Raw genomic sequence first — 26928 nt, 5'->3', positions numbered from 1 at the left:
GTCATGGGATTATTTCAAGTTAACTCCTTGGATAAACATCAATACCTACTTCTCTTCATAAAAAAAATCATAGACTAATTAGATACATGCTTTAAGCCAGATTTTACTGCAAGTCTATGGACAATATATAAAGTAATGTGAAACTATAAATGCGTGTTTCAAATGTATATATATATATATATATATATATATATATATATATATATATATAAAATCTGGTGGCCAAACCCAGACTAATTCCTGCCCTAAATTGAATTCTGTCATTGAGTACTCAATGTGAATTTAGTATATACCAGGAAGACATCATCACTCCTAAAATTCTAGAATTTTTAAAGTCAGATCAGATTTTCACCAGAGTTAATACTTGTTACATGATCAGAGTTTCATGTCATATGTGTATCTGTTAACTCAAGTTTTGTGCTATGTTCCAACCTTACTTAGTAGCTGTGATTGCCTGAAGCTCTAAGTCAAAAAAAATTCTAATATCACAATGGAGTTTGGTGTCATTTCTGACCATAATTTTTTATAGTGCATAGAGATTTGTTCTATAGTCTGATGAGTGCCCGTCATCGTGTCTTACAGTACTTTCTAGTTCATTTCTCTGTCATTATACCTTATATTCTGTTGATCCCAGTTTCACAATTACAAGATCTATCTCAGTTACAGCCCCAAATAAGTATATAGTTTATGGTTTTTGTACAAAATTCATTTTCACACATTTCCAAACCATTTAGGACACTGGCAAAATAAGCAAGCACTGCCAAACATATAGATTATGATTGGGTCAAAGCATAGGTTCACAATTGCTTCTTTATTTTTATTAGAAGTTATAATAGTTATTTTATTTAGTGGTTTGGGAAGCATTGTCCAGGGCAGTGGTTCTCAACCTATGGGTAACTACCCCCTTAGGAATTGCATAGCGTGTGTTTACATTACAATTCATAGTAGTATAGCAAAGCTAGAGTTATGAAGTACCAACAGAATAAATTTATGGTTGAGAGTTACCACAACATAAAGATCACACCTTTAGAAAAGTTGAAAACAACTGGTCTATGGAATTAGTCTTTTGTACATATCTGTTTCACCACACCCAAGACATAGAATTCTGAAATATTTAAGTTTTGTTTGTATGAGCCTTGATCTCTCTATATATTAAATGTAGACTTTAACAATACCTAACTCACAGTGTTTCTGAGGGTATGCATATGTATGTTTATGTGTACAGAATTGCTTATTGAAACATGCCACAGAGAAAATTTTCACAATTTATAAACATAATTATTATAACATGTAAAACATGCATGTTAGCAAGTATCATTTACTAGACCCTAGTTATAGATTAAAATTCTAAGCTATAAGATTAATGTACATCAGCAAGTATAACTATCCATAACCATCCAACCAGGACAGTTGAGATTCTTAACTATTTCATTTCTCTTGAGGAAAACACTGTCTTCTGGATATGACATAGTCCTTGCACACATGAAATTTAGCTGTAGTTACTTGCACAAATCAAAACTTGAGAGGGGATAATAGAGGGGGCTTACAAGAACCCAGTTCTATCTGAGAAGTTTTTGGCAGTTGATAGCTTCGAGGACGGGAGAACCTTTGGAGGTGTGATCCCTGGTAGATTGCCCATGCTCTGGTAGATGGCCCCATATTCAAACAAATTAATTGTACTCACTGCTTCACCTCAGTTGTGGGGAAGAAGAGCAGAAGGAGGAAATAAAGTTGGGAGGGGACATGTTTTAGAGGGCTCCAAGAAAGTTGAAATGGAAGACTGGGATAGATAAGGCTAAAACATATTATACACATGTAAAAGAAAGAAAATGAAAGAATAGGTACAATATAGCCTACCATGATGTAGAATAAAGAATTTTGATGACTATTATACTATTATATGTCTATATAAATTTTATATATATGTGTGTATATATATATATGTGTGTGTGTGTGTGTGTGTGTGTGTGTGTGTGTGTGTGTGTGTTGGTTTTTCGAGACAGGGTTTCTCTGTGGTTTTGGAGCCTGTCCTGGAACTAGCTCTTGTAGACCAGGCTGGTCTTGAACTCACAGAGATCCGCCTGCCTCTGCCTCCCAAGTGCTGGGATTAAAGGTGTGCGCCACCACCTCCCGGCAAGTTTGTTATATTTAACAAAAGAGCCAATTCAATTTTTGAAGGGTTGTTGACAAGTAGACCATGTTGTACTTATGTGGGGATGGGGGTGGTTATGAGAAATCTCTACCGCCTCCTTTTCTGCTCTTTCTTTGACATGAGAAGATAAAACCATGATTATAGTGACATACAGAGTATTTTCTCTGCCTTGAAAATCCTGTGTCCCATCTATTTATCCCTATATTCCCTCATTCCAGCCTACAGCAAACACTTTTTCAAAAAACACTGTCGTGTCAAATTGTTTAAGAATGCCATTTTCCTTAAATGGTTACATCCTTAAGTAACATACTTGACATTTCATAGTTAACTTTTGGGGGAAGCTGATATTTCTTATGATTTTTCCTCTTATTCAGAATCACACAGAGGTCATATTTCTCTTCCTTTTCAATTTCTGTAAGAACACTTATGTAATAAAGCCCCATGAATAATGTTTATTTGAACACTAGAATTATCTTGAGAATGTGGTGATGAGTTCAGGCCAAGTTTTAATTATTTACAAACTGAACGGTAGATGAGGGTGTCCAGGAGCTTTTTCTATACGGTGGTTGAAAATCTGGGCCATTGAACAAGCTCTCCTGAAAGGCTGTTCTTGCTCTTCGTTGGTTAGTGAATAACTGAATCTGCAAAATGCACCTGAGCCAAACTTGTATAAACAAAATATAATTAAATTAAATTAAATTAAGGATTTACATAAATAAAAACACCAAAGGAAGAGCTTGTTATAGGCACAATTGGATTCAGTGCTCAAGAGGTGTCGCTGAGACTTGATTTCTCTCTGTCACTGGTCTTTGGCCTCTTACTTTATATTCTCAGTCTCATCCTTCATGTACTAGCCATGTGAGGACAGTAGCATTAATGTAGTGCCAGCCTCTTACATTCAAGCAAAGCAGTAAAAGGACTCATTTCCCTAGAGACCTTGTAAAAGGCTCTTTGTGCTAAATAGGCTTGTATAAGATTGTGGGATCATCACTGAACAAATCGCCATGTCCTGAAAAACGCAACGTACTAATTAGCTTAATCTCATCCATGATCTCCATCCCAGTTTTGCCTTCAGTTTCATGGGATGTAAACAGGCAACTGAATTCCCAGAGATCTTTACATATAGGATGAATAAATAGCCTCCGCCTCACAGAGCTACATCTGTACCCTTACATCATCTCCACCTTCCTATGTATATTTCGATGCATCAATCCCCTAAAGGGCACCGTGAAGGAGAACAGTTTATCTCTTTATTTAATTTCTGCTAATAGGTACTCTTTAAGAAAAACAAACAAACAAACCTAAGTAGCAGCTTCCAGAATATATACTGTAGGGTTGGCTAACAGGCTTCTTCTGTATTCTTCTGCCACCTGTCAGGTTGGGACCTCTCACCATTCATTATCCAGTAGCAGGCCTTTATTGTGCAGATGGAAAAATCACCCCAGAGGGAAGAGAGCTGTTCCACTCTACCCCCCTTCTGCTTGCACTTCTGTGCAATGCTAATTTAATCAGGCACATGATTCACTCATTCACCTTAAGCTCAAGCCAGACCTTATTCTATTTTAAATGTTTTAGTTTTATTATTCATCCACAAATGTATCCTTTCTTAGCTAAGTTATATTTCTGAGCAGTCAGAAATTTAAGCGGAAGGAAGAGGAAGGTCTTTTTTTAATCACTCCTATTCTGGTCCTCTTTGAGTCATTCCCAGTGCATTATTTTGACCAATGTATATGTGCTGTGAGAACATTAGAAATTTACACTGAGGTAAGAATTATCGTTGATAACATACAGATTGGGAATCCAAGTGGACAACTAAATGGTTCTTCCTAAAAACTCCATTGGAAAATGTGGGCCAAACAGGTGGGCAAACGTAAACAAATTCATATGAGACAAGGTTGGTATGCTTGGAACATCCAGAAACTAAAAATCTTTAGTTCTATTATCAGATTTCTTATGATCAACCAACCTCAGAGTCCACAAAGGGTAATGAGCCTGGAGAAATGGTAGCAGAAGAAAGGCCGGTGGTAAAAGGCCAAGGGACCATAATTACTGCTATTGGATAATAGAAGTTCCAAAATAAAAAAAAAAAAACTTAGAAGGAGAGCTGTGAAACTAAAATGTGAATTGACACAGAGATGTATTTAACTAAAGTATCATACAGCTAATTAAAATTCCTTTTGCTACAATAGTGACTGTGGGTTGTTGGGAGCTTTAAGGTACTGCTGCTAATTAGCCTTTAAAACTTGGCCAGTAGCACATGAGTCACCTCTCTTAATACCAAACTGTATGTGACTCAATTATAAAGAAACACCTAGTTATACTAGAGAAATAGAAAATATATAGATCCAGCCTCCCGTTTGATTTTCAACTTGAAGTCAAAACACGGAAAAATCTATAAAGAATATTTGCTGAGATACGCCTAAATGTGTTATACATCTTCAGATTATCCTCCACAATGTTCTAATTTGTGTGAGTAAAAGAAAAATTGAAGATTTTCATTTTACCAGCCAAATTAACAGGAGACACTATCATGTACACAGCATTCTGTTGATATTTCTCTTGCATAATACATACTACAATGCAGAATTAATGATTAGTTAAGTACACAAGTTATTTTAGGTATGTAGGAAAAATGCCTCTCCTTTTGTGCTCTCAAGAACATTTCCAAGAGGACATGTGGGAATAAGCCAGCAAGCAAGCAATTCTGTGGTATGTACAAGTTGGATGTCCTCTAATTAAATTAGATTCTCACGTAATGTATCTGGAGATAATGTAGGAATCACAGTTTAAGGGCTTGGTAGTCCCACAAGATTGCTTGCACATTTGAATCAAATTGTAAGTAATAAGATGTCATCTATACTACTGATAAGCTATAAATTGAGGGTTTTACTATTCCCTCATCAAGTTCGATTAACATGCTATAGCAGCTCACAAAACCTGGGGAAGCAGTTGATTTACATTTACTGGTTTGTTACAAAGGTGTACTCAAAAGGAGACAAATGAAGTGTGGAATGAAATGAATTATAGAAAAGGGGATGTGGAGAGTTAATGTTCTCTGTGAGCTCATGTTACCGTCCAGGAATATACCTGTGTTTAGCTATCTGAAATCTCTTCCGAACTGTTCTTTGGGACTTTTGTAGTAGCTTTGTTACTGGGTCATGCTTGATTATATCATCGCTCAACTTAACCTTCAGCCCATCTGCCTTCCCAGATGTTGGAGGTGGGACTAAATGTTCCAACTTCTAAACATGCTTCCTACTTTCTTGGTACTGGCTTCTAACCCTAAGTAATGGAAATGTCAGCCACCAGTAACTCACTATTATACTAAAAGACTTGCATGTCTGTTGATTCCAAAGATCTGGGCAATGGTATGCCAAGAAACAAGGGCAAAGACCAAAGTACATAGTTGACAATATCACCACTTGCTCTGAGACTCCTTTGAGCTCTCTGAAATGTTCAGTGCTGCAAGTAATATGTAATGCCATTTAGTGTGTGTTTTATGTATTGACTAACTGTGAAGGTTTTATTTTTTAAGAATGAAGTAGAATACCCTGAAGATATTAAGTAACTATATTTAAAACATCTCACTATATTTTTTTTCACAAATGAAAATAGTAATTAAATTTATGTCTGGGTATTTTATCTGCATATATATCCATGTACTACTCCTGTGCCTGGTGCTTACAGAAACCAGAAAAGAGCACCAGATCCTTTGGAACTGGAGTTACAGACAGCTGTGAGGTAACATATGAGTGTTGAGAATTAAACCTGGATCCTCTGAAGGAGTGGCCAGTGCTCTTAACCACTGAGTCATCTCTCCAGGTCCTGAACATAGTGATTTTTAAGTCTTGATCCTTATTTGCAATAAATTTTCCTTTTGGTGAAGTTTTAGTAATCATGAAAAATAAGATTAAATTTTTTTAGTATCTTAAGCTGCTCACCACATAGCTTTGAATTATATTCATGTACATTATTTTTCTCATTCAATTAAACCAGCATGATTTGGAAAACAAATCATTAGAGGCTTTGGAATCTACAAGAGTAGTCTAGATAGTTATAAATTATTGCAAGATAACAGAGAGTTGCAAAAGTAACACAAGACCACAGTACAGTAGAAATACCATTATTTTAAAACTAAAGCAGTGTAAGTGATATTGCCACATTGGAAGTAATTATTAAATGTTTATTTTTTAGTTGATCATTAATATTGTCACATGTCACTGACAACAAGAAAAGAACTCTGGAAGCTCTTAAAAGTAAATTAATAGAGCGACTTCCACAGGACCAGACCCTAGCCGTGACCTTTGCCAGAGCAGGCCCAAGACAGCGAAATTCATGGGACCAGGACCAGGCCAGCTATCTTGTCCTTGCTTCACAGGAGCAAGCACAAGATAGGGACACCTGTGGGAGCAGGCATGAGCCAGCAACCTCTGTAGAAGCAGGTACAAGGGAGCAACCTTTGAGGGAGCAGGCCTGAGCCAGCAACCTCTGTGGGACCAGGCTGAGCTAGCGACCTCTGCCAGAGAAGGTCAGAATCAGCTACCTCCAGAGGAGCAGCCCTGAGCCAGCGACCTTCACAGGAGCAGGTACTAGGGAGTGACCTCTGAGGGAACAGACCTGAACTAGAAACCTCTGTGGAACTGCACCTGAGCCAGCAACCTCCCTGAAAGCAGGCCTGAACCAGTGATCTCTAAAGGAACAGGCCTGAGCAAGAGACCTCTGACATCCACAGACCAGCAACATCCACAGGACCAGGCCTAAGTCAGGGACATCCACAGGAGCAGGCCTGAGCCAGCAATCTCTGCTGGAATAGGCCTAAGAGAGCAACCTCCATTGGACCAGTTCCAAGCAAGCAACCTCCGCCAGAGCAGACCCGAGCCAGCAATTTCCTCTGAAGGAGGCCTGAGCCAGTAACCTCCACAGGAGCAGGCCTGAGGCAACAAACTCTGCAGGACCAGGCCAGAACCAGTGACCTCTGCTAGGGCAGGCCTGAGGCAGCTACCTCAATGGAAGCAGGCCCAGCCAGTGACCTCCTCAGGAGCAGGCCCAAGCAAGAAACCTCCATGAGAGTAGGCCCAAAAGACCTCCAGAATTGCAGAGTGACCTCCAGGAGCACCAAGCAACATCCTGGAGTGCCGAATGACTTCCAGCATGACTGAAAGCATGGCCCTGACTCAACCATCTGAGCCTTGAATACACTGGCACCTGGAAGCCCCAACTACACCAATCAGAGGAAAAGATGTGTAGACAAGGTAAGAACACACTAAACACCACAAAGAGCAACATGACACCAACAAAAGCTAGTGGCTCTACATCAGTAAGATTTGAACACCCCAATACAGATGAAGCGAAGAAAATGACCTAAAAGTAACTTTAAGAGAATGTTTGAGGCCCTTAAAAAGGAAATAAAAAAATTCTCTCAAAGAAGCTGAACCCAAAGAATAACACATAGTTATCCTCCTAAATATTGGATGTGGACAAGATTGCTGGGCAGGGATTGGGAGCACAGGGGTGGGGGTGGGGTGGGGATAATGGGAGATGGGGAGAGAGAAGGGAGAAGGGGATGATGGGGAGAGCTTGAGGAAATGTGATGGTTGGGATGGAGGAGGGGTAGATGTGGGAGCAGGGGAGAAGATATCTTAATTAAAAGAGCCATTTTAGGTTTGGCAAGAGACTTGACTCTGGAGCGGTTCCCAGGTGTCCAAGGAGATGTCCCCAGCTTGTTTCTTGGGCAGCAGAGGAGAGGGTGCCTGAACTGGCCTTATCCTATAGCCACACTAATGAATATGTTGCATATCACCATAGAAACTTCATCTGGCGATGGATGGAGATAGAGACAGAGACCCACATTGGAGCACAGGACTGAGCTCCCAAGGTCCATATGAAGAGCAGAAGGAGGGAGAACATGAGCAAGGAAGTCAGGACCATGAGGGGTGTGTCCACCCACTGAGACGGTGGGACTGATCTAATGGGAGATCACCAAGGGCAGTTGGACTGGAACTAATGGAACATGTGATCAAACCGGACTCTCTAAATGTGGCTGATGGTGGAGGTTGATGGAGAAGCCAAGGACAATGGCGCTGGGTTTTGATTCTACTGCATGGATGGGCTTTGTGGGAGCCTAGTCTGTTTGGATGCTCACCTTCCTGGACCTGGGGGTAGCAGGGAGGACCTTGGACTTCCCATAGGGTAGGAGACCCTGACTGCTCCTTGGACTGAAGAGGGAGGGGGAAGGGAGTGGGGGGAGGGGAGGGAAGTGGGAGGAGAGGAGGAAGTGGAAATTTTCAATAAAAAAATAAATAAATAATAACAAACTAAAAAACAGAAATGGAAGAAAAGACAAACAAAAAAATTGGAAGAAATCAACAAATCCCTTAAAGCAAACCAAGAAAAAGCAATCAAATCAGACAGGTGAAAGTAACAATTCAAGACTTGAAAACCAAAATAGAGACAATAAAAAAAAAAACATAAACTGAGAGAATTCTGAAAATGGAAAAATGTGGAAAACAATCTGATGGAGGAAGGTCATTGGCTAATAAAGGAACTGCCTTGGCCCATGTTATTGGTTAGGACATAGGTAGGTGGAGTAAACAGAACAGAATGCCGGGAGGAAGAGGAAGTGAGGTCAGACCCGACAGCTCTCCTCTCGGGAGCAGACGCCTCAGGAGAGACGCCATGCTCCAGGCTCCTGGGCAGACACACGCGATGAAGCTCTGAACTAGAATCTTCCCGGTAAGACCGGTGCTCACAGATTGTTAGAGATGGGTTGATTGGGATATCAGAATTAGCCAGTAAGGGCTAGAGCTAAGGGCCAAGCAGTGATTAAAAGAATACAGTGTCCGTGTAATTATTTCGGGTAAAGCTAGCCGGGCAGGTGGCTGGGGTGTTGGGGAAGCAGCCCCGCCGCCCTTATTACTACAAATGACGCCCAGACGTGTGGCTAACTGAGTCCACAGAAAGCCTGAGAAAGCTTGGAAAAGAATAGAGTAAAGCATGTTTCTTATGGCAATTTCTTGGGTCTACTCTGCTTGCCAGAGGCAAGCAAGCGCCTCATCTAAGAGAGGCTTCCTGACTCAGCTTTAGCTGCAAAGCCTGCAGCTCATTAAGAGGTCCTGCCACGAAACACTTAAACGGTGTTGACGAAAAGCTGAACACATGCTTTTCGGTTTTCAGCCGTAGCAGGAAAAAAGCTGCGCCGTTTAAAAATGCTGGCTTTCTGGGCCATCCTGCCAGGGCAAACTCTGACTGTTTGAGACAGGAGGGCCGGCTACTGAGAGAGGACTTGAGTGTTGTCTGTTGTAGCGCGCTGGCTGGCAGGGACCTTGAAACGCCATAGAGGTGTGGCTATAAACATGGCTATAGCCAGTACCTCAGCCATGAGGCTGGAAAGCTAAGGAATGGGCTACATCTAGCCGGCAAAGCCACGCCTTTAGTCCTACTGAGATTGCTTGGTAAATTAAAGACTCATGTGGTCAAAAAACAGAGAGATATACAGTAAAGAGAGATTCAAAGACAATGAAAATTTCTAAATGGTTTACAGTGTGTTAAAAATATATGCAGACTAAAAGTTGAAGTAAAGCAAAAAACAAAAAAAAGGAAAAGAGTTGTTGTGTGTCGTAGTACACATCTTTAATACCAACACTTGGGAGGCAGAGGGAGATAGACCTCTGTGACTTCAAGGTGTGGTAGCACACGCCTTTAATCCCAGTGCCTAAAGGGCAGAGACAAACAGATCTCTGTGAGTTCAAGGTGTAGTAGCAAACACCTTTAATCCCAATGCCTGGGAGGCAGAGACTGTCAGATCTCTGAGAGTTCAAAGACAGCCTGGTCTACAGAATTATTCCAGGTCAAAGATATACGCTCAAAAAGCAAAAAGTTAACCTAGGAATGTCACAGCTTAGATTCTTAAGCGCCTAGTGATTTAAAGGCGCAAATCAAAAGTGCTCCTGGATAGTAAAAAATTGCAGATTCACAATAGGACAGATTCAGACCACTAAATGAGTCACACTGTTGGATGAGTGTACGTAGGCTTGGGAGAGAGAAGAAAAAGAATATAGAGAATAAAGCTAATGGTTTAAAAAAAAGGTAAAGTCTTTAAAGAGACAGAGTACAGATAGTTAAAAGATTAAAAGAAATAAAAAAATATAAGCCACGTAAAAATGGAAAATTCACAGAGTCTGGATTATGTACATTGTGTTTTCTTTAAAATTTTTGACTATGAAGGAGCTAAGTACAGAGAGACATTTCATTAAATGGCTGCCAAGCTAAACCAGAATGGATATAAGGGTATTACGATTTCAGAATTTGGGTCTAAGGATATGATGCTTTGGAGAGAGTCTTCTTTTGTTTTCACAGAGGATGAGACTCTATGGATTTCTTCTATTCCGATTTGGTATGATGGACCACGTCCTCCTGAAGGGTTGCTGTGAACATCTTCAGAAAATTGCTTTGCTCAACTGACAACTGAGATGAAACTAGCACACAGGTTATACCATGAAAGACGTAATTAATGACGCCCCCATTCAGCAGGAAGCAGTTTGGAGAGAAAAAACTGTGCCCATGTTCCCAAATATGGTTTATAAATGTTCTTTTACATTTAAAGGGATCCCTTTATTATTCATGATATAGACATGAATAATTTGCATTAGTATAGATTTTGCTTTATTGATAGAGATTTAAGGTCAATTTTGTTATATGTATATGTATTTCCGATATTGATTAAGGTATTGTGATTGTGTAGTTGATTATTAAAATGTAATGTATAATTAAGAAATATAGGTTGTTAATGGATAATCATCGATAATAGTAAAGCTTGTAGTCATGTTAGTTAGATTTTCTAGACACATAGAGATATTTTAGATAGACATTCTTCATGTCTTTCAAAGATTACAGAATAGGACATTTAATGTTTTAATAACTTAGGGCTTTTCATGACAATGAGACACTCTGCTCCTGGCAGCACCAATCTACTTCAGGAAGAAGATGGGCATCAAAGAGGATCTTTATGGAGTTTGATAGCCATTTGGGCAAGAAACTGCTCTTGCCTGGACTATTGCATAAACTGGACACAGAGAACCCACAGAGAGAGGACTACTGAACTTGCCTAAGGTGAGATGATCTTTCGGGGTTCCTGATTCATGAAAGAGTCTGCGAGACATTCTGCAGGACACAACAGATAGTGACTGAACTGACTTTGAATTTTCCTGCTTTATGGAAATGTCTGCTGGATACCATGGGCCTGAAGGCTGAAGATGGATGCCCCAACGGTGCAGAGGAACTTTGGGTGACTGTCCAGGCAGCGAGATGTCTCTGTCATTTCTAGAGTTTTAAAAGTTGCTTTTTTCTCGTTTGCTTAGGTAGTATTGTATCTTTCTGGAGTCTTTGATGGAGTTAAGAATAGTTAGTTACAGTTATAGTTTTCCTTAGTTATGATAAAGATTATTGTAACTTTTACTTGATAACTGTTTTATATGTAATTTTGCTATGTTAAAGTTAAAGACTTTTTTTTGTTTAAACCGAAAAAGGGGAAATGATGGAGGAAGGTCATTGGCTAATAAAGGAACTGCCTTGGCCCATGTTATTGGTTAGGACATAGGTAGGTGGAGTAAACAGAACAGAATGCCGGGAGGAAGAGGAAGTGAGGTCAGACCCGACAGCTCTCCTCTTGGGAGCAGACGCCTCAGGAGAGACGCCATGCTCCAGGCTCCTGGGCAGACACACGCGATGAAGCTCTGAACTAGAATCTTCCCGGTAAGACCGGTGCTCACAGATTGTTAGAGATGGGTTGATTGGGATATCAGAATTAGCCAGTAAGGGCTAGAGCTAAGGGCCAAGCAGTGATTAAAAGAATACAGTGTCTGTTTAATTATTTCGGGGCATAAGCTAGCCGAGCAGGCGGCTGGGGTGTTGCGGACGCAGCCCCGCCGCCACCCCTTATTACTACAACAATCAAGGAAATACAAATGCAAAAATAAACAGCAGAATACAAGAGATAGAAGAGAGACTCACAAGCGCTGAATACACAATAGAAGAAATAGACTTATCAGTCAAAGAAAACATTAAATCTAACAAAAGCTTAACACAAAATATCCAGAAAACATGGGACACCATGAAAAGACCCAAGATAAGAATAATAGGAGCAGAAGAAGGAGAATTCCAACTAAAAACACAGAAAATATATTCAACAACATCATAGAAGAAAACTTTACCAACTTAAAGAAAGATATGCATATGAAGATACAAGAAGCTTACAGAACACCAAATAGACTAGACCAAAAAAATTTCCCCTTGCTACATAATAACCAAAACATTAACATATAGAATAAAGAAAGAATATTAAGAGTAGCAAATGAAAGAGACCAAGTAGCATATAAGGGCAGACATATCAGAATTACACCCAACTTCTCAATGGAAACAATAAAAGACAGAAGGTCCTGATCAAAAATTATGCAGACATTAAGAGATCACAGATGCCAGACAAGACTACTATACCCAGCAAAACCTTCAATTAACATAAATGGACAAAACAAAATATTCCATGACAGAACCAGATTTAACCAAAACCTAGCCACAAACCCAGGCCTACACAAAGTACTAGAAAAAAAACTCCAACCCAAGGAAATTAGCTAAATCTACAAAAACACAGACAATAGATAATCTCACAGCATCAAATCCCAAAGAAGGAAAAAACACACAAAATAACATTACTAAGAACAAAAACTAAAATAACAGGAATTAGCAGTCTTACTGGTCATTAATATCCCTTAATATAAATGGACTCAACTAACCTATAAAAAATCACAGGCTAACAGATTAAATACAAAAACAGAAAAGAATCCATCCTTTTGCTCCAAACAAGAAACACAACTCAACCTCAAAGACAGACATCATCTCAGAGTAAAGGGGTTGGAAAAAATTTCCAATCTAATCGACCTATAAAGTTATCCTCATATCTAACAAAATAGACTTCAAACTAAAATCAATCAAAATCAGTATAGCACTTTCTCAGAAGATAGGAAACAACCTACCTCAAGATCCAGCAATACCACTTTTGGGTATATATGCAAAGGATGGTCAATCATACCATAAGGACTTGTGTTCAAGTGTATTCATAGCAGCATTATTCGTCATAGCCAGAACCTGGAAACAAAGCATGGATAAAGAAGATGTGGTACATTTACACAATGGAGTACTAGACAGTGGGAAAAATTAACGAAATCTTGAAATTTGCAGGCAAGTGCAAGTGGATGGATCTAGTAATATTGAGTGATGTAACCCAGACCCAGAAAGACAAATATCATATATATTCACTCATAAGTGACTTTTAGACATAAAGCAAAGAAAAACTAGTCTATAATTCACAATCCTAGAGAAATTAGACAACAAAGAGGACACTAAGAGACACATACGTAGATCTAATCTTCATGGGATGGAGAAAAAGACAAGATCTCCTGAGTAAATTGGGAGCATGGGGACAATGGGAGAGGGTTGAAGGGGAGGGGAGAGGGAGGGAGGGAAGCAGAGAAAATATATATAGCTAAATAAAAACAATAAAAAGTAAATTAGTATGGAGTTTGACCCCTAGACAAAGAATTATAGGCAACAAGAGCTATTGAGAGAGCAAGATTTAGTTGTCCCCAGAGATGAACCCCATACTTGGTTATTTAATTCCAAACAGTCAGTCCTAAAATCATATACATATTAGCAACATTAAACCGGCTCAGTTGGTTAAATTTATATATTTATGCATTGGTACATATAGTTGCAATAATATTTACAGAAAGAGAAGACTTCCATTCGAAAGGAAGTATAAAGGAAGAAAGGGATGGAGAGAAATTATGTAATTATTCTACTGTTTTTATTTATTTATTTTTTTTTTTTGTTTTTCGAGACAGGGTTTCTTTGTGGCTTTGGAGCCTGTCCTGCAACTAGGTCTTGTAGACCAGGCTAGCCTCGAACTCACAGAGATCCACCTGCCTCTGCCTCCCAAGTGCTGGGATTAAAGGTGTGCGCCACCACCGCCCGGCTTCTACTGTTTTTAAAGATAAAATAAAATTTAAAAAGTAAATTGGCAGCCAGGCAGTGATGGCGCATTCCTTTAATCCCAGCTCTCAGGAAGCAGAGGCAGGCGGGTCTCTGTGAGTTCGAGGCCAGCCTGGTTTACAAGAGCTAGTTTCAGGACAGGCTCCAAAGCTACAGAGAAACCCTATCTGGTTAAAAAAAAAGTAAATTGGCTTAACAGCATAATATAACATAACATAATATTATAATATAACAGTTATCAGATATGAGTGTGTCAGAGAGAATACCTTGAAACAAAATGTTAGGCCACCTCTCAAAGTTCCTCAGTCAATAGCTTTCAGTTAAAATCCAGTAGTATGCCTTTCTAACAACTCACCAAGTGATGTTACTCCCAGGATTACACATTAAGAGACACTAGGGGATTTGGATTCTAGGGATAGACAATCCAAGGTTTACTATTTACTTGTGCAAAATCCTTGGAGACAGCCATATATTACCTCATCTGGAAAATGTGTATAATGGAAGCATGGTGGTTGAATCCCCCAAACAGTTACCATATCCTTCACTTCTTCCTGGTCCTCAGCTAAATATCTATTTTCAGATTTCCTTGATGTTAGGTGTGGATCTGTGCCTGGGAGGCAAGGAATGTGAGCAAAAGTATCCACTCTCAGGCCTCCCTGGAAACAACCAGCACACCTGTCTGCAGTGACCTTTTCATCACTGTGGCTTCTGGCAGATGAGTATGCTAAGCTTCACAAGTGAACATAGGAGAGTCACAGAGTTTCTGACATCAACTATGCTGAGATAGAGGTACTCAATAAACAATGTTTTAACAGCTTAAAAACTTGAATGAATCTGTCTCCTAGCAGACATGATTAAAGATATGAAACTCCACATCATCACGAAGTAGTTTAGACAGTTACAAGTGGAGGCCTACATAAAATATATCCCTTTATAGTTAGATTTAGTAAAGTCCAATAAGATCAGGGGATGCTTCTTAGTATAATACTCTTTAATATTATGCTATAAATTTATATGACTACAATGTAGCTTTTTGAGGAGCTATAAATTCCTCTTTAGCTCAATGCATTCCACTACTTTTGATTCTTTTTTAAGAAACATCGCATCTTTCTTTGTTAATTCATCAACCAGCTTTCAGAAAGGCCTAAAATACACCCAGCACCCTATCCACAAGGTGTTTGCTATCCAGTTAAGGAGACACATTTGAAACAATTAGTAAGCAATGTGGGAAAACAGAAGTTCTTTTGATTGTGAAATGTGTACCTTAAAAGCATATCAGCACAATGGATAGGAAATTTCAAAGCTGAAATGTCACACTTGGTTGTTCTGCTAATAAGCAGTACAGATGTGGGAAAACCATTTAAGTTCTTCTTTCTCGTCTGGAAAATAAAAATAACAATTCTATCTAATTTGCTAGGGAGCAGAGTGTGAAATAATTTGCAATTAGATAGCATGATTCTTTAGAATAGAATGCTTTATTTTGGAAGCTTATGTTCTAATTCAGCTGTATTCATAGTGTTTTATTTCTACATATCAGGATGTTTGTTAGTGATATGATATGATAGTTCCTTCATTCCACCTCAGTGTAGGATCAAGAAAATCGGCTCTAACTGTGTCTTACTTGTTTCCAATTATTTTGTTTTTAATTGAGAAACCCAGTAGGCTTCCTCTGCTTCTTTATAACAAGAACATGCCATTGGCATTCTCTGCTGTAGACTTCTGAGCTCTTTCTGTAACCATTTATCACAACTCCTACTTACCTTTTGAATTCTCAAATTAAGGGCGGAGACAGGAAACTCAAGCACTTTAGCAGAACACTTGTTTGGTCAGCTGATAATAACCAACTTTGACATTATATTTAAGGACTGTTATCATGTGGCAAATAGATAAAATAGCCTTTCATATTTGAAAAGATGTCAAAGAAAGATCATAAAAAGAACATTTAATGTTTTTCTAAATGCCATAATATAATAATAATTGATGTAAAATCGGGCAAGTTTGCCCTGACTAGCTAAACTTCCCTGCCAGCTGTAAATGCTGCCTCCAGCTGTGTTCGAGTTTTGTGCATTTTATCAGACTCATTTTAAGACCATTTCCAAAATGTTTTTCTCTAGTTCTGTTTTGAAGATTTTTGCATCTGTAATATATTTCTTAGATATTTTCCTCCAATTAGACCCTTTGAAAGGGAAATGAATGAAAAGTTCCATTTCAGCTTTTCTACAAGTTTTGCTCCAACTCAAGATCGTCTCCTCAAGCTCTGTGGGCCATGTTTTTGAGCAGTTTGACAGTCTGCACTACTTCTAATAATCACATCACCTTCGCCTGAGGGGTAAAAATCTTCAATTAAAAACAAAATAATTGGGTGCCAATAACACGTTCTAACTGTGTTTTAAAATGGTTTACAAAAGGTACTATGCTTGATGCTTTCTGAATTACATACAAAATGGAACTATGCTTCATGATTTTATTTTTCTTTCTGAGACAGGGTTTTCCTATGAGACCCCGAATGTTCTTGCAATTGTGGCAGTTCCCATGTCTCTGCCTTCCAAGCGCTGGGATGCCATTCACGTACTGTCATGCCTTATTCATAATGCTTTCTTGCATTGATTTTGTAACCTATATGATATGTAGTAAGAAAAAGCTGTATTAATGTTTGAATTAATTGAGCATTGATAAGGTTAACAGATTGTGAATTATATTTTCTCTTTGAATGTCTTGGTTGAGAGAGCAACATAATATTTCTTCAATTATTAGTGTAGACAATCTATATGCATAAATTGTGTTATACTATTTTATGTTACCATGATAGTTGTTAAGCTATCTATGTTTTTAGATTTGTTTCTTTCCATTTAGCTATTTCTATTTTGTTTCATGTATATTTAAAATTTTATTATTAGTTATGTAGGGCTCATTAGATTTTCCTGGTGGACTGACCCTTTTATAAAGTCACTTTCTTTGGTATTATTTCTTTTTTCCTCTTTATCAGTATTCTATTGCTGTGGAGAGACACCATAACCATGGAAACTCTTATAAAGGAAAACATTTAATTGGGGTTTGTTTACAGTTTCAGAGATTTAGTCTATTGTCATCATGGCAGGGAACATGGTAACATGCAGGCAGGCAAGGAGAAGTAGTTGAGAATTCTACATCTGGATCTGTAGGCAACAGGAAGAGAGAGCCACAGGCTCTGGCTTAGGCTTCTGAAACCTAGTCCACACCTAGTGACACACTTACTTTAACAAGGCCGTAACCTACCCCTCCCCCAAAAGGCCACCATGTCCTTATCCTAAGTAGTGCCACTCCCAGATGACTAAGCATTCAAATATATGAGCCTCTGGGGGTCATTCTTATTCAAACCACCACACTTCTTGAAGCCTATTTGCTTGACATTAGTATAGAAACACCACAATCCTGCCCTTTATGGTTAATGTTTGTAGATTATATTCTATCCTTTAAATTTCAACATTTCTGTATCTGTTTGTTTTTCTATTGTTTTTTAATGAATGTGTTTTATAAATGGTTTATTGTTGGATTTTTTCCTCTTCTACCCAGTTTGACAATTTGATTTAATTTTTCATAATAACTAGATTATGTATTACTTAGAGTTCTCTAGAAGAACTTAACCAACGATAGATAGATAGATAGATAGATAGATAGATAGATAGATAGATAGATAGATAGATAGATAGATAGATGGATGGATGGATGGATGGATGGATGGATGGATGGATGGATGGATGGACGGACGGACGGACGGACGGACGGACGGACGGACGGACGGACGGACAGACAGACAGACAGACAGACAGATAGATAGATAGATAGATATCATAAACCAGAGAGCTTGAGAACCTGGTTTCTTGGTCTTTGAGACTTTATCTCAGCTGTTGACATAGAATCATACTAGAGAGGCCAAGAACCCAGTAACTGCTCAGTTCATGAGACTGGGTGCCTCAGTAATCCTAATCTGAATCCCAAAACCTGGAGCACTGGTCCTTGGTCAATGACGGAAGCCTGGAAATGCTGGTTGTGCTTTCAGTGAAGGAACCAGCAACAGTAGCAGCAGAGTTAGCTAACTTGGTGGCAAGAGGGAAGTACAAACAAGTAAAAGACCAATAATCTTTGGATCATGCCCTTTTTATCTCCCACCAAAACATGCTGCCCACATTTGAAGGTGAGCCTTTCCACATCATTTAAGGCAATTAGGACAGTACATCAGTTGAGGGTTCCTTCTCAAAGTGATTCTAATTTGTAGCAACTTGATGATGAGAATTTGGCTTACTTTCACTGTATATAATTATTGGTGGGTTTGTATATAAAAAAAAGCTACCACATTGGTACATATTTTTTTCTGCTCTTGGTTCTTTGGTCTTTTGCTGAATAATTGTAATTTCAATTCCACTGTTGCTACAAAATTATCCAAGAATAGAGTCTTGGTTAAGAAAATTAATATTTCAATGCTCTGTGTTTTTTAACTTAAAAATAGAAGATGGACTTTCCCCAAAATACAGTCATTCATTGACTCTACTTTAGTGTATATTAATAGTGCAAGACAATGGATTTGAGTTTCACTTCTTTTACTGGTGTGTATTCATTTGTACATAGTGATGACTTTTATATAAACACATTTTCCTTTAAGTATATCTTGGACTTTTGCCATATACCTTCTCCTTTCTTCCTCTACCCACTCCCAGTAGTTTGTTTTCTTAAGGTTTGCTTCTACTTTCATGTCACACATACATATATTCATACATACATACATACATACATACATACATACATACATACATAGAACCACAAACACACCGATAGTTGTGGTTTTATATAATTGTGGAAACTATGATATATAAATGAGGAAAACGTAATTGCCTGAGTCTGTGATGTTTTCCTTAATACGATCACCAGTTGCATTCATTTTCCTGAAAGCAACGTAACTTCAATCTTTGTTATGGCTGGATAAGGCTTCTTTTATACACATGCCACATATTCCTTCTATGTGTTTTTTTATTGTGTCTTTAATGAATGTTTTGTGTAAAGTATTTTGCTTTCTGTTGGGTTTTGTTTCTTTTTGCACCCAGTTTGATAATTAAATTCTCATTAAAACACCTAGAATGAATCTTTAACTTAGTTAATTGTGAATAGTGTCCTTCAGGTGTATATCCCAGGATGTTTTACTGAATCTATAGGCCACTTTAGATAGTATTAACTAGGTAATTAATTAATTATACCAATCCAGCAAAATGGGAGACCTTTCTATCTTCTAGTATATACTTTGATTTGTATTTTCAGTGTTTTGAAAATTTCTCTATAGTGATCTTTCATTTTCTTGGTTAGGTTTATTCTTAGGTATATTTTAAGCCATTGTAAGTATAATTGTTTCTATTATTTCTTTTATTTAGTTACTTTTGTGTCTTATACTGTATCTCTTCCTGTACTGGAACTCCCTATGTAGACAAGGCTAGCCTTGAACTCATAGAGATACACGTGCTTCTGCTGGGATTAAAGGCATGCACCACAGTGCTTGGCTTATTCATAATTTCTTTTACAGAATGTTCATTACTGGTATATAGTAAAGTTTCTGACTTTTAAATGCCATTTTTTTATTCTACTACTTTGCTGAAAATTTATTAGTTTTAAGAGTTTTCTGGTGTTATCTTTAGCGCTCCTTGAATATAATATTATATCATCTTCAAAAAGTGATATTTTCGATAGAACATCCCCATTGTCTCAGTGTGTGGGTGCACCCCTCGTGGTCCTGAGTTCCTTGCTCGTGCTCCGTCTCATTCTGCTCCTGATTTGGACCTTGAGATTTCTGTCTGGTGCTCCAGTGTGGGTCTCTGTCTCTGTCTCCTTTCATCGCCTGATGAAGGTTAATATTCATGAGGATGCCTATGTGTTTGTCTTTGGATTCACCTTCTTATTTAGCTTCTCTAGGAACATGAATTATAAGCTCAATCATGGGATAAACCCGGACTAGCTGAACATAGCGGACAATGAGGACTACTGAGATCTCAAGAACAATCGCAGTGGGTTTTTTGATCCTACTGCACGTACTGGCTTTGGGGGAGCCTAGGCAGTTTGGATGCTCACCTTACGAGACCTGGATAGAGGTGGGCAGTCCTTGGGCTTCCCACAGGTCAGGGAACCCTGATTGCTCTTCGAGCTGATGAGGGAGGGGGACTTGATCGGGGGAGGGGGAGGGAAATGGGAAGCGGTTGCGGGGAGGAGGCAGAAATCCTTAATAAATAAATAAATTAAAAAAAAGAAAAAAATGATATTTTGATTTCATACTTTCCTATTTGTGTCCCTTTTATTTTTTCCTATGTCTTATTACTCTAGATAAGCACTTTCCTGACTAACAATGATAAGCATTGAAACATTTACCTTGTTCTTGATTTTAGAGGAAACACTTTGAATTTTTCCCTATTTAGATAATATTGGTTAGTTATAGGCTTAACACATATAGTCTGTATTGCACTGAGATATGTTCTTTTTATGCCTAGTTTCTTTGGGACATTTTTTTTATGAATGCTCAGCCTTAGTTTAGGCTTGTTTCTAGCTTGCTTTTTTTTAAATTTATTTATTTATTAAGGATTTCTGCCTCCTCCCCGCAACCGCCTCCCATTTCCCTCCCCCTCCCCCGATCAAGTCCCCCTCCCTCATCAGCTCGAAGAGCAATCAGGGTTCCCTAACCTGTGGGAAGCCCAAGGACCGCCCACCTCTATCCAGGTCTAGTAAGGTGAGCATCCAAACTGCCTAGGCTCCCCCAAAGCCAGTACGTGCAGTAGGATCAAAAACCCACTGCGATTGTTCTTGAGTTCTCAGTATTCCTCATTGTCCTCTATGTTCAGCTAGTCCGGATTTATCCCAGGCTTTTTCAGACCCAGGCCAGCTGGCCTTGGTGAGTTCCCGATAGAACATCCCCATTGTCTCAGTGTGTGGGTGCATCCCTCGCGGTCCTGCACTATCCTGAGTGAGGTAAGCCAGACCCAAAAAGAGGAACATGGGATGTACTCACTCATATTTGGTTTCTAGCCATAAATAAAGGACATTGAGCTTATAATTCATGTTCCAAGAGAAGCTAAATAAGAAGGTGAATCCAAAGACAAACACATAGGCATCCTCCTGAATATTAACCTTCATCAGGCGATGAAAAGAGACAAAGACAGAGACCCACATTGGAGCACCGGACAGAAATCTCAAGGTCCAAATCAGGAGCAGAAGGAGAGGGAGCACGAGCAAGGAACTCAGGACCTCGAGGGGTGCACTCTTTGGGACATTTTTGAAGAGATGCTAGACTTTATCTAATGTTTTCTATATCTATTAAGATAATCATGTGATTTCTGTCCTTAAGTCTCTGTGTTATTATTGCACTTACTGATTTGAATATGTTTAGCCATTCTTGTATCCCTGGAATGAAACCAAGTTGATTTTGGTCAATGATGTTTTTAATGTGTTGTTGAATTTTGTTTGCAAATGTTTTATTGAGAATTCTTTTTAAGATTTATATATTCTTACTTTATATATGTGAGTGTTTTCCTGAAGAGATGGATGTGTACTATGTGTGTGCCTAGTATTCATGGAGGCCAGAAGAGGATGTCGGATCCCCTAAAACTGATGTCACAGATGGTTGGGAATCATCATGTAGGTACTAGGAACTGAATCCCTCCAAGAGCAGCCTGTGTTCTTATCTGCTGACCCATCTTTCTATCCCCTATTGAGAAATTTTGTATTCATGTTCGTCAGAGAGATCAGCTTATAATTTTTATGTGTCCTTATTTGGTTTCCAGATAATATTGGCTTCATAAAATGAGGTTTGAAGCATTCTTTCTCCTTATATTTTATGGATCATATGAGGAGCGCTCGTATTGGTTCCTCTTTAAAAGTCTGATAGAATTCAACAACAAGCCCATTTATACCTAAGCTTTTATTAGTTGCAACATTTTCTTAGATCTTAATGGTGTTGGTCCAAAGCTCTAAGTTTCATCATCTTTCATTATTCATTATGTCATTGCCTAGCCATTTCAGCTTCCACCTGCATTTCAGTAAAACTTAGAAAGAGAACTCGTGCTATCAGTTTCTTTCCAGAACTCTTCAGAAAGATAAAGAGAATTAGTTTAAAATATCTTTAAAAACTTTTTTTCATAAAAATAAAAGTGGAGTAACACCAAATAAAAAGGTGTCTTAGTAAGATTGGCTGCAAAATACAGGAGATTCAACTAAGAAAAAAAGTCTATTTTGTATGGCATGTATAAATACAGTAACTAAAATATTATTTGCTGTTGTGGTCTAAAATTCTATTTAGTTTTTATTGGTACAATCTCTGGGTGAATCCTACTCCCCAGGGTACCAATACATATCCTTTACTCAGGATGTTTTGCTTCCTATTGACTTTATTCTTCTTTAATGATGGGCTAATCTATGAATACAGAGATAAATAATTTAGAAGACACTGATAATGAGTCTTTTTAGTAAGATACTAGTGGTAGGCTCTCCTCTAGGACTTATGACTTCTCTAGATTTACAGTACCAGGCACTAGTTCTATACCATGGAGAAAGTCTTGGTTATTCAATAACATTCATGGCACTATTGCACCAGTGGACATATTTTTTGATGTTCGTCCTTATTTTAGCTCTTTGATGTGGCTTGATAAAGCAGCTGATGACTCTACTATCACCCTATGTAACATTTTTTATCACTATGAATGCTAGCCCTTTGGGAGGAATTTTCCCGGTCAGTATCAGCTTGAGTTCTCCCTGTCCTGTGATTTCTGTATGTGGGGTCTTCAGCAATAGTATCTTACCATATAGTTCTGATAGGGAACCCAGAGTAGTGGCAGTAGCCTGGTTTGTTTATGAAGATCTGTGGAATCCCTCTGACTAACAACTCAAAGGGTGGCATTCCACACCTGACATTAGATATTTTGTTTGATAACCTAAACCACTGGTGCCTTCATAATTTTTAATTTAAAACCTTGTTGGTCCCTCTTTCTTAATTTTGTAATCTCTTTTTTATGAAGTTCATGGATTGATAAAGGTGAGTATACTTAGTGTTTCAAACTGTGACATAAACATTGAGAGATACTTTTCTGCAGTCCCTGGTGATATCAGACTTCCATCTTCACAGAAATCATTCCTGTGCTCTATTGCACAATAGGAAGACTATAGTTAAAACCAAAGTCTTGTATATACCGAAATACTCAAAAGAGATGATTTATCCATTACTGCAACAGAGAAATGATACATATTTGAGAAGATAAACATACAAATTGCCTTAACTCAATTATTACAAATTTAAACTAGTATCAAGATATTATGTTGCAACATGTATACATACAAGTATTGTGAGTCATTTGAAAACTTCAAAGTAGCCATTGAATAATTTATGGGCAGACCCCAGCTAAATAATGGAAGTACATTCCATACTCACTGCAAGAACCTAGTAAATGTAAATTATCCCTAGATAGCCATGTTGTTCTTCTTCTTGTTGTTGTTGTTGTAATAAATGAGTGGCCAAAATAACAAAACAGTTGTGATAAACAGTTGAACGTGAAGAAAGCTGATGATTCTACCTAATACTTCTCCCAATTCTCTTTCAATTCTCTCAGATTTTGCTTTGATGCCATCACTTGATCAAGTTCTGTGCTATTTCTGATTTTAAAGGCCTAGTGGCCAGTGAAGCATTCTGACATAACACATGCTTGGCAAGTTTTCTAGTTGATTGGATATGTTACACATATGGTAGCTCATTATTTAAAGCCCTTTTCACCTTTCCTGACTCACTGAGCAAGCAGAAAAAAAATACACACTGACATTTAGACACATATGCATATGTGCACTGTAAAACTCAAGTGAGTAATACATTTGTTTTTATTAGAATAAATGATGAAGGCATTTATTTTTATTAAACGTATGACTATTAACAGCACTGAAATGACTTCTCATACTTAACAGAATATCTTATATATTTGCTCCAACTAGAGTTTAACCAATAAGAAATTTTTTTTCTAACTTAAAACTAAAAAAAAATGAGTCCTACTTATCTAATTTTGAAAGTTTTAGTGCTTGGGAACCATTTTATTTGTGGTGAACTCTGTGGATCCCTCTGCAGTAATGACCTCCTTCCTAAGCTGCTGGGAGTACTGTTGTTAAGCGGATTTCAACTGTCTTCTTCTTGGTTTCTTAAGGGGACCTAATGCTATATCTCTTACTCAGTGACCCACCTCCAGTGACCAGTGAACACAAGGATTGGAAATGTTGACCCAACTTGGAACACTTAGGGGCCATTCTAGTTTGGGGGCTATCTCTAGAGCCACCCATGGATATGGTTGGGTCTGCCTTTTACCTTAAATTTCCCCCTCTTTCAAAGCTCTGTTTTTTCACCTCATAATTCAAGAGGACTTTGTTGTTTTTATATGTTAGTTAGTTTGTTTATATGTATATGGGTGTTTTCCTTGCATGCATATTTGATGCCTATGAAGACAGAAAAGTGCATCAGACATCCTGAGACTGGAGTTCCAGACAGTTGTGAGCTGTCACATGGGGCTGAGAATTAAATCTGGGTCCTTGGGAAGAGAATCCAGTGGTCCTAACCACTGAGCCATATCTCCAACTCCTTCGGTGATACTTTACAATAAGTAATTTACATGCTAAACTTCTTCTTAGTCCGCTTCTTTTGTGAGCTCAACTTACAATAAAATTATTTTCATCTTCATCTTATATAAAATAGGGAAAATTTTTTAAGTACCCAAATGAGGGTAAATTGCTGCATTTTGTGTAGTCTACTCTCTGAAAGGGCACTTTTACTGGGTCAGAGCTGCTTGACAAAAATTCATGTTGCCAAGGTTACTGGTTGCTAATACAATTCTATTTCATTACTGTGTCAGTGGCCCAGAGAAGCGGTCTGGGAGTCGCATTGCTATACATAATTTCCTATACTGAAAAGTGTCTCTGGTAAGAATTTTTTAACCCCTTGTACAACGGGGTTACAGTCAGTGAAATGGTTGTCAAGTTGACTTTCGGTGTTGCAGAACTTTCTCTTTATTCCCAACTATATGATAGCGAGGAACACGTGACTTTGGAAAATAAGCCTTAACAGTTCTCTCTAGATTGACAAGTCACTGCCTCACCAGTGCTTCTGAAGCTCTAGCCTACTTGCTTTGTATTCTTCCCCACCTCAATTTACTTCTCTATCTGTTTATATTCTGTCCTGATGATGTTAGTCAGAATCAGGCTAAAGAGAGGTCTCTATGGTGAGATTTTTTCTGGTTGTCGCCATGGTGATCCCTGCATCGCTAATAAATCCACAAGTTAGTTCATTTCTTATCTTGAAATTACCACTGCCTTCAGCTTTATGATACACACATGGGAGAAGCTATTGGGACTTATACAGCAATATGTGAAGCGGATAGTACCTAACTTCATTAGAGGCTTACTCTCTTTTCTATTTCTTTTATTCCTTTTTCTAGAAATCCAATCTCCCATGTTTTATACCTTATCTCTTCCCCACTCCTTCATTATAAGAAAGAAACTAAGGTATAAATAAATGATACAGCAGTATATTACATCCCATAAGGAATACATGGCTATTAAAACAGAACCAGGAGAATGAATCTCTAATTATGGAATGTCAGACATTGAGAAATATGTGCATAGAAAATAAACAAGAATAGGAGCTATGCATTGATTGCTCTGCGATATCTTTCCCTATCTATAAAGGGTAGGAATAATATTCTCTACCTCTGGGAATCCTCATGTGGACTTAATGAGATATGGCATGCAAAGTGTTTAGAGCAGTACTTGACATAAGTGTTTTTACTTTTTTATGAAAATGCATTTTTTACTCATAAGAACAAATTAGGAAAAGTTCCCTTTTAGTCGTTAAGCTGAGATATTAAATTACTTGAAGCCTGTTTTTCACTCTTACAGGGAAACAGTAAAACCTTGTTATTTAAGCCATTATCTAGAAGTATTAGCCACAGCCAGGACCTTTTTAAAAAGGAAAAAAAAATCTCAAGGCCTGCTCTTGTCTTAACTAAAAGGAATTTGCATTTTAATGAGATTCCTAAACAATTTGTACATACATTAAAGTTTGAGGAACCTGGCTACAAGTATGTTTTTTTTTTTTAAACAGAGGCTTTGAAATCAGAAAGTCCTAAATAGAAGTACACTAGATAAGGAAACAGGAGCAAGCTGTTTGCCCTGAGTCTCGGATCCCTCAGTAGGGTCTAGGGTAACCACATCTGTTTAGGAGAGCTGTTTGCCCTGAGTCTCGGATCCCTCAGTAGGGTCTAGGGTAACCACATCTGTTTAGGAGAGCTGTTTGCCCTGAGTCTCGGATCCCTCAGTAGGGTCTAGGGTAACCACATCTGTTTAGGAGAGCTGTTTGAAGGATTAAGCGGAAAGCACTTATTGACACATCTGCTGGGCAAACACCATATGTTTGATAAATTGTGGTTATACTTGCAATTGCTTCCCTTAATTCACCATTTTACTCTATACATTTCCATTTACTCACAGTCAAGTGAGGTCTAAAAGTTTTAATTGGATAATCCAGAAATAATTAATTCTTAAGTCTTATATTGTATGCTATTCTGAATTTAATCATGAACTCTTCATCATTGTGCTCTATACCATATAGAACACTAATCATTTTTTTCTAGTGTATCCGTGCTATATAAATTCCTTCCTAAGTCACTTAGTAGCCATTTTGGTGATCAGTTCATCTATCGCCG

The 26928-nt window shown here is 38.2% G+C and overlaps 1 long non-coding RNA gene across 1 annotated transcript in view; it reads right to left on the bottom strand.

Moving 5' to 3' along the window:
* The window catches only part of LOC142841237 (uncharacterized), a 265846-nt gene that overhangs the window by 22241 nt on the left and 216677 nt on the right, over positions 1 to 26928 (bottom strand). The window contains exon 2 of the long non-coding RNA XR_012909036.1: positions 13180 to 13291. This is a non-coding gene — a long non-coding RNA (uncharacterized LOC142841237). The remainder of the gene's footprint in view (positions 1 to 13179; positions 13292 to 26928) is intronic.

Source organism: Microtus pennsylvanicus, chromosome X (assembly GCF_037038515.1).
Source record: "Microtus pennsylvanicus isolate mMicPen1 chromosome X, mMicPen1.hap1, whole genome shotgun sequence".
Lineage (NCBI taxonomy): Eukaryota > Metazoa > Chordata > Mammalia > Rodentia > Cricetidae > Microtus > Microtus pennsylvanicus.
The sequence above is the reverse complement of the archived record's forward strand: the minus strand, read 5'-3'. Positions and strand labels throughout refer to the sequence as shown.